The following is an 8475-nucleotide window of genomic DNA, read 5'->3' on the forward strand; positions in this document are numbered from 1 at the left end:
AGGGGCGTGTCCACACCAACAGGGCTGGAAACACAGGGGCGGCAGAGCTCGGTGGGGCTGCTTGGCCTTCGAGGACCGTGATGGGCTGGGGGACGGGAGCCTCAGGGCTTCGCTCAGCCAGATGTGCTGCAGGCACAGGGCTGGGCTGGGGCTGAGGACGAGGCCAGGATGGACAGGTGGGTCTGAGCGAGGACAGAGGGAGGACGCTGGCTAGCACAGGGGAAGGAAAGCCCCCCCACATGGCGGGGGGCTGAGGGTCCGGTCCAGGACAGTGGGGCCGGCTTGAGTCTCAGGGCAGTGGCAGGCAGGGTGGCGGTGGGCTCTGGGCTGGGGCCGGGGCCCAGGACAGCAGGAGCGCCGGGAGCACAGCAGGCAGGGCTGGCCTGGGCTCCTGTGTGCCCCGAGCTGGCCGCACAGGGGAGGGGCTGAGCACGCAGCTGCACAGGCTACAAAGGGGCAGGGGAAGCCAGGGCCTGAGGGCCGGGAGCAGGGGCTGGGGGCCGGGAGCGGGGAGGCAGAGGGCAGGTGACCCGGCAACTGGAGGGAGAAACGACCAGAGCAGGATGCCGGGGTGGTGGGAGAAAGAGGGTGAAGCTCGGAAGGCCAGGAGCTCCTCTGGGAGGGGCCCACGGTGCGACAGGGGCTCTGCCAGGGGAGAGGGGTCGGAGACAGTGTGGGCACCCAGCGACTCCAGGGAACAGAGCTCAGCCCTGGGAACGAAAGGAGGCAGGAGGGAAGCTGCACTAGGGTGAGGGCTCGGGGATGGGCCAGAGGGGCAGGGGTGCTGAGGGCCAGAGCTCCAGGGACAAGTGGCAGGGAGGCAGCAGGTGAGCAGGGGGCTGGGAAGGCAGGGGGCTGCCTGGGAGCTTTGGGCGAGCAGGTAGAGCTAGTGTAGGTGAACCTGGGGCAGGGAGGGCAGGGGGCTGCCCGGGAGCTTTGGGGGAGCAGGTAGAGCTTGTGCAGGTGAGCAGGGGGCTGGGAGGGCAGGGGGCTGCCTGGGAGCTTTGGGGAACCAGGTAGAGCTAGTGTAGGTGACCTGGGGCAGGGAGGACAGGGGGCTGCCCGGGAGTTTTGGGGGAGCAGGTAGAGCTTGTGCAGGTGAGCCTGGGGCTGGGAGGGCAGGGGGCTGCCTGGGAGCTTTGGGGGAGCAGGTAGAGCTTGTGCAGGTGAGCCTGGGGCTGGGAGGGCTGGGGGCTCCCTGGGAACGTTGGGGGAGCAGGTAGAGCTAATGCAGGTGAGCCTGGGTCTGGGAGGGCAGGGGGCTGCCTGGGAGCTTTGGGGGAGCAGGTAGAGCTTGTGCAGGTGAGCCTGGGGCTGGGAGGGCAGGGGGCCGCCTTGGAACTTTGGGGGAGCAGGTAGAGCTAGTGTAGGTGAACCTGGGACTGGGAGGACAGGGGGCTGCCCGGGAGCTTTGGGGGAGCAGGTAGAGCTTGTGCAGGTGAGCAGGGGGCTGGGAGGGCAGGGGGCCACCTGGGAACTTTTGGGGAGCAGGTGGAGCTTGTGCAGGTGAGCCTGGGCCTTGGAGCACAGGGGGCTGCCTGGGAGCTTTGGGGAACCAGGTAGAGCTAGTGTAGGTGAGCCTGGGGCTGGAGGGCAGGGCACCAGGGGCTGCCTCCGGGGTTCTGGGGAGCAGGTAGAGCTTGTGCAGGTGAACACGGGTCTGGGAGTGTAGGGGGCTTCCCAGGAGCCTTGGCGGAGCAGGTAACGCTAATGCAGGTGAGCCTGGGTCTGGGAGGGCAGTGGGCTGCCCGAGAGCATGAGGGAGCAGGTAGAGTTTCTGCAGCTGAGCATGGTGGGTGGAAGGGTAAGGGGCTGCCCCAGGAGCTTTGGGGTAGCAGGTACGCCTTGTGCAGGTGAACAGGAGCCTGGGAGGGGATGGGACTGCCCTGGGAGCTTTGGGGAGCAGGTAGAGCTTGGGCAGGTGAGCAGAGGGCTGTGATGGCAGGGTGCTGCCTGGGAGCTTAGAGGGAGCAGGTGGCACTGTGCAGGTGAGCACAGAGTTGGGAGTGTGGGGGGCTGTCCCAGGACTTTTGGGGGAGCAGCAGAGCTTGTGCAGGTGAGCAGGGGTTTGGGAGGACAGGGACCTGCCCAGGACCTCAGCAGACCAGGTACTGGGGTGAGCAGGTGAGTAGGCAAGTGTCATAGGGTGCAGGGACCGTTGGTGCTGTGGGCCCAGCGCTCCAGGGACGGTAGGCAGTCCGACGCCAGCTGAGCAGATGACATGAGGGTACAGCATCCCTGAGCTGAGCCCAGAGACCTGAGCCTAGGGGACTGGCAGGGCAGGACGCAGGGCAGCTGGCAGTGGGGGCAGAGCAGGGAGTCCTACAGGAGAGCGGGCTGGGGGCCCCCCTGGGGTGTGCGGAGGGCCCAGGGCAGGAGAGAAGGGACACAAGGGCAGGGACGACTCAGGCCTGAGACGGTGAACCGGAGCTCAGATGGGCAGAGGCTAGACACTCGATGGACAGGAAGCCCGGGCTCAGCTGAGGGGCCAGGATGAGGGGTGGAGGCAGGTGAGGGAGCATCTAGATGAGGGGAACCTGAGTGCCCTGAGAAAGGAGAGCAGCCTTTCCGCTGGAGCTCAGGGGGCTGGTAAGGCCGGACGCAGGGGGCTACCCCAAGAACTCAGGGGAGCAGGCGGGGTTGTGCAGGGCAGCAGGGGGCTGCGAGGGCAGGGGCTGCCCACGAGCCCTGGGGTCAGGGGACGAGGGCCTGAGCTAAAGGTGCTTTGGTCTGGTGGGAGGGGCCAGGCGGACGGCAAGGCCGGGTGGAGAGAGGACCATGGGAGGGAAGGTCTCTGAGGCTGAAGGGGCAGGGGCATGACTGCGGGGACCTGATGGGCTGCAATTCATGGGCCCAAGGTCCCCAGTTTTCCAGGCGCCTGTCGGGGCTTGAGACAGGAGGGTACGACGTGCCAAAGCGAGGTGGGGTTGACAGGGCAGTGGATCTGGCTGAGGGCATAGGAAGGGCCCTTTCAGGGCTCCAAAGGGGCTGCAGGTCTGGGCTGATCAGACCAGGTGCAGATGGGACAGGTCCAGCCAGGGAATGCTGCTTGGGGTGCTAGCACCCTGCAGGAGAAAATGGCGAGGGGCAGTGCAAGGCTCCCGGGGATGCCAATGGGCAGAGTGATCCAGAACACACAGGCCCTGGGTGGCAAAGAGCAGGCCAGGACAAGGGGACAGGAGCAGAGCAGGGCAGTGGGCTCAGGGAGCAGTAGCCACTGGTCAGGGCTCAGACCGAGGGCCTGATCAGGCCAGACACCCACAGGAGGACTGGGGCCCCTGTGACTTTAATCCAGGTGGTCACCCAGCCCTGACTGGGCTGCTGAGTCCAGGACCCACAGCTGCGAAGGCAGAGAACCGCAGTGGCAGAGACCATGCCAGGCCGCATCTCTTCAGACTCTCTGGAAGCACATAGTCTCTGGGCTCAACGGTGCCCCAGGCCTGGACACCTGATGCCCTGCCTGGACCCTCGCAGGGGTGAGGCCCTGGCAGTCACACGGCCTCCTCTCTCACAGCTTCCGCCACGGCCCCGGAAGTCTACGCTCTGTCTCCCAGCTGTGGGGACACACCTAGTGCCACAGTGGTCGTGGGCTGCCTGGTCTCGCGCTACATCCCTGAGCCAGTGACCGTGACCTGGAACTCGGGCATCCTACCCAGCAGCGTGCACACCTTCCCATCCGTCCGAGGGTCCTCGGGGCTGTACTCTCTCAGCAGCACTGTGACCGTGCCTGCCAGCACCTCGTCCGGCAAGACCTTCACCTGCAACGTAGACCACCCGGCCAGCAGCACCAAGGTGGACAAGCGCATCGGTGAGAGGACAGGCCGCAGGGAGGGTGTCCACTACGAGACAGGCCCGGGGTCAGCCCTCCCACCTGAACGGACCACACACCAGGGATGGTGAATCCCGCCCAGGGTGTCACGGGAGGCCTGTCTCTCTCCCTCACCTGAAGGCCTCCCAGGCTCAGGGAGGGGGTCCTCTGGGCGTTTCCACCAGGTCCAGGGTGGGCACAGGCTGGACGCCTCCCCCAGCCCCTGGGGCCACAGAGTGGGCACAGGTCTCACCTGCCAAAACCTGCCCCTGCCCTAAGCCCAGCCCCAGGCCGTCCCCAACCCCGGTAACCTCCAGTCTGTTCTCTGCAGAAATCAACGGCCCAAACCCCTGTTCCAGGTGTCCCAAATGTCCACGTAAGTCAGCCGGCCTCACCCTCCACCCCTTGGAGGTGGACCTTGACCAGCCGTGGCACTGGGGGGGAGGGATGGATGGGTGCCCAAGAGGAGGTCCACCCAGGGGCTGACCCCCCACCATGTCTCCCCGACCAGCCTGTGAGCTCCGAGAAGGACCGTCCGTCTTCATCTTCCCCCCGAAACCCAGGGACATCCTCACAATGTCCCGAAAACCGGAAGTCTCCTGCATGGTGGTGGATGTGAGCAAGGAGGACACCGATGTCCAGTTCTCCTGGTATGTGGACGATGTAGAGGTGCACACGGCCAAGACGAAGCCAAGGGAGGAGCAGTTCAACAGCACCTACCGTGTGGTCAGCGCCCTGCCCATCCAGCACCAGGACTGGCTGAAGGGAAAGGAGTTCAAGTGCAAGGTCAACAACAAAGGCCTCCCGGCCCCCATCGTGAGGACCATCTCCAAGGCCAAAGGTGGGTCAGGTGGACGGGCGCAGGAGGGTCCCTGGGGGCCAAGAGCAGTGACCATCGTGCTAACAGCCATACCTCTCCCCACAGGGCAGCCCCGGGAGCCGCAGGTGTACGTACTGGGCCCAGCACAGGAAGAGCTGGCCAAGAACTCGGTCAGCGTCAGCATAACCTGCATGGTCACCGACTTCTACCCGAGCGACATCGACGTGGAGTGGCAGAGAAACGGGCAGCCAGAGCCACAGGGCAACTATGGCACGACCCCACCCCAGCTGGAGGCCGACGGGTCCTTCTTCCTGTACAGCAAGCTCAGGGCGGACAAGAAGAGCTGGCAGCGGGGAGACACCTACACGTGTGTAGTGTTGCACGAGGCTCTACGCAATCACAACACGCAGAAGTCCATCACCCAGTCTTCGGGTAAATGAGCCCCACGGCGTTGTTGCCCCAGCGAGCCCTCCCTCCCCTTGGGCTCTCAGGGTCCAGCGAGGACGCCTGAGCCCCAGCCCTGTGTACATGCCTCCCGGGCGCCATGAAATAAAGCGCCCAGCGCCGCCCTGGGACCTGCAATGCTGTCATGGTTCTTTCCGAGCAGAGCCCTGTGGCACGCGGGCCTGCGTGGGGCAGGGGGGGCCCGGCTCTGGGTCACAGTTTGTCACCACCAGTGCGGGAGAGCTGACCCCCTCAGGGCCGGACCCAAGTGTGCGGGCCTGCGCAGGCCGCTTGGGGGCTGCCCGAGGCCGGGGAGGGCCCCTCCCGGAGGGGACAGCTGCTCCGGCCGCCCTCCACCCCGCAGCTGCTGGGGCTGGAGTGTGTGCCCGGAATGGGAGAAGCCCACCAGAGACCCTCAGGAGAATGAGTGCCCACTTCTTCCCGCCCCTGTTCCAGCCCAAGCTGTGGGACACTGGCCGTCCTCGTCCCCACATTCCTGTCCCCGGCTCCAGTGTCCGCGTGCTGGCTCTCTGCCCTCACGGGGGCCACACACAGCCCGGGGTGGGGGGACGGCCCTGCTGCACTGTCAGGCACGGGAGATCAGGACCCCCGCCCCTCAGGCCAGGTGGCTCTGCCCTGCTTGTCCCTGCCAGGGCCAGGCCTGTGCACTCGTGGGGACACTCATCCCTGTGCCCACAAGGGGCAGAGGCAAGCAGCCCTGAGTGCCCAGGGAGGGACCCTCCATACGCACCCGTGGACACTGAGCCCAGAGCCATTGAAAACAAGCCCCCCACTGAGCCACACCAGCCGGCGCACCACCGCCTTCATCCACATGCACTCACCTGCCCGCGTACACACGTGTGCAGTGCACCCACCACAACACCCACATGCGTGCACACACGCGGGCCTTGCACACGGGCCCTCCCACAGGGCAGCCGCACAGACGCACACCCGACCACAGAGCTGGGTCTCATGAGCCCTCACCGTAGACCCCAGGCTGGTCCCCACCCTCCAACGCCCACGGGACAGAGACCAGCACTGTGCTGCCCCTTCCCTGGGCCAGGGCCCACAGCCCACACGCTCTGCTGACACTCCCGCCCTCCGGGTCTGGCCCCCAGCGGGAGAGGCGGCCGGGGCCTGAGCCACTGTCCTGCGGGGGGTCCGGGCACCCTCCCCGCAAGCGCCCCAGCTCAGCGCACAGCACAGGGGAGGGAGCAGGACCCACTGGCCAGGCCGAGACGGGGGCCCAGGCTGGAGGAATGGGGGGCTGGGGCCGGTGCTCAGCGGCTGTCCTCAGGTGCCTCTGGCCCGGCCCACCGGGGCATCCCGCCACCACCGCGCCGCACTGGGAGCCGCGCTGCGAGGCCCCATGAGCCCAGCCCTGCCCCCGGGGGCAGGCACAGCACTGACCCCACCCTCCCTGTGCAGAGCTGCTGCTAGAGGAGACCTGTGCTGATGCCCAAGACGGGGAGCTGGACGGGCTGTGGACGACCATCTCCATCTTCATCACCCTCTTCCTGCTCAGCGTGTGCTACAGCGCCACCGTGACGCTCTTCAAGGTGGGCGGGCCGGCCCCGCGGCGCCCTCGCTGTCCCCACTGTGTCTCCTCCTGGCCCCCGGCCCCTCACTGTCCCTCAAGTCCCCTCACTGTCCCCTCACAGACCCTCACTGTCCTTCACTGCCCCTCACTGTCCCCTCACTGCCCCTCACTGTCCCTCACGGCCCCTCACTGTCCCCTCACAGTCCCTCACTGTCCCTCACTGTCCCTCATGGGCCCTCACTGTCCGTCATGGGCCCTCACTGCCCCTCACTGTCCCTCACTGTCCCTCAAGGGCCCTCACTGTCCCTCACTCTCCGTCACGGGCCCTCACTGTCCGTCACGGGCCCTCACTGTCCCTCACTGTCCCCTCACAGTCCCCTCACAGACCCTTCACCTTCCCTGACTGTCCCTCACTGTCCTTCACTGTCCCTCATGGCCCCTCACTGTCCCTCACTATCCCTCACTGTCCCCTCACTGTCCTTCACTGTCCCTCACTGTCCCCTCACAGTCCCTCGCTGTCCCTCACTGTCTCCTCACAGTCCCTCACTGTCCTTCACTGCCCCCACGGGCCCTCACTGTCCCTAACTGTTCTTCACTGTCCCCTCACTGTCCCTCACTGTCCCTAACGGGCCCTCACTCTCCCTCACGGGCCCTCACTCTCCCTCACTGTCCCTCAAGTCCCCTCACTGTCCCCTCACAGACCCTCACTGTCCTTCACTGCCCCTCACTGTCCCCTCACTGCCCCTCACTGTCCCTCACGGCCCCTCACTGTCCCTCACTATCCCTCACTGTCCCCTCACTGTCCTTCACTGTCCCTCACGGTCCCTAACGGTCCCTCACTGTCCCCTCACAGTCCCTCGCTGTCCCTCACTGTCTCCTCACAGTCCCTCACTGTCCTTCACTGCCCCTCACTGTCCCTCACTGTCCCTCACTGTTCTTCACTGTCCCCTCACTGCCCCTCACTGTCCCTAACGGGCCCTCACTCTCCCTCACTCTCCCTCACGGGCCCTCACTCTCCCTCACTGTCCCTCACTGTCCATCACTGTCCCCTACTGTCCCTCACTGTCCCTCACTCTCCCACACTGTCCCCATCATGGCCTCCTGTCCCCCCGGAACTCCTCGCTGTCCGTCGGCCCGGGGAATGGGGACAGGCCCTAGGGGGCGGCCTGGGTGGTTTCCAGCCTGCGCTCACTCCCGCTGCCCCTCAGGTGAAGTGGATCTTCTCGTCGGTGGTGGAGCTGAAGCAGACGATTGTCCCCGACTACAGGAACATGATCGGACAGGGTGCCTAGCGCTCACTACGGGCTGCGTCCTGGGCCGCCCCTGACCTATAGGACCACGTCTATCCCCCTGTGCCGCTCAGCCTGCGCCAGGCCTCTCCTCCGCCCGCTGACCTCGCCAGCCTCTGAGCTCACGAGCACCCTCACCTGCACCCCCGGCCTCTGGCCTCGTGGCCACCACAACCTGCCCCCCACCCCACTCACAGACCCGAGGGGACCGCAGGTGATGCCCAGCCTGAGCTGATGTCCCCGCAGGACACCTCCGGGACCCCAGGGACCACCGGGAACGCCCGGGTCGGCGTGGGGGTCCCCCTCGAACAGGAGGAGGAGGCCGGCATCTGGGCCTCTGCACAGGGCCTGGCCCCTGCATCTTGTCCCGGCCGAGCTCCAGACGCAGGGTCCCCGGGAGGAGGGCCTGTGCCAGATGCTGGAGGGGAGCCGCCCGCCTCTCCCAGCAGGAGAGCTTCTGCAGGTGCCGCTAACGGTCCCTCAGGTCACCTCCACCGAGGACGCTGCTCAGAGCAAGGCCTGGGCCCGAGGCCGCTGCAGGAGCCCCAGCGCGGGAGGCGGTGAGGTCCAGCCA

General features: G+C 66.4%; 1 gene segment (V, D, J or C); it reads left to right on the forward strand.

Moving 5' to 3' along the window:
• LOC309817915 (immunoglobulin heavy constant gamma 2-like) overlaps positions 1-5210 on the forward strand; it is a 91075-nt gene extending 85865 nt beyond the window's left edge. Inside the window, exons 2-5 of the C gene segment in view lie at positions 3515-3808; positions 4140-4184; positions 4320-4649; positions 4734-5210.
• Positions 5211-8475: the final 3265 nt, after the last annotated feature.

This window comes from Grampus griseus (assembly GCF_964374135.1).
Source record: "Grampus griseus genome assembly, chromosome: 2".
NCBI lineage: Eukaryota > Metazoa > Chordata > Mammalia > Artiodactyla > Delphinidae > Grampus > Grampus griseus.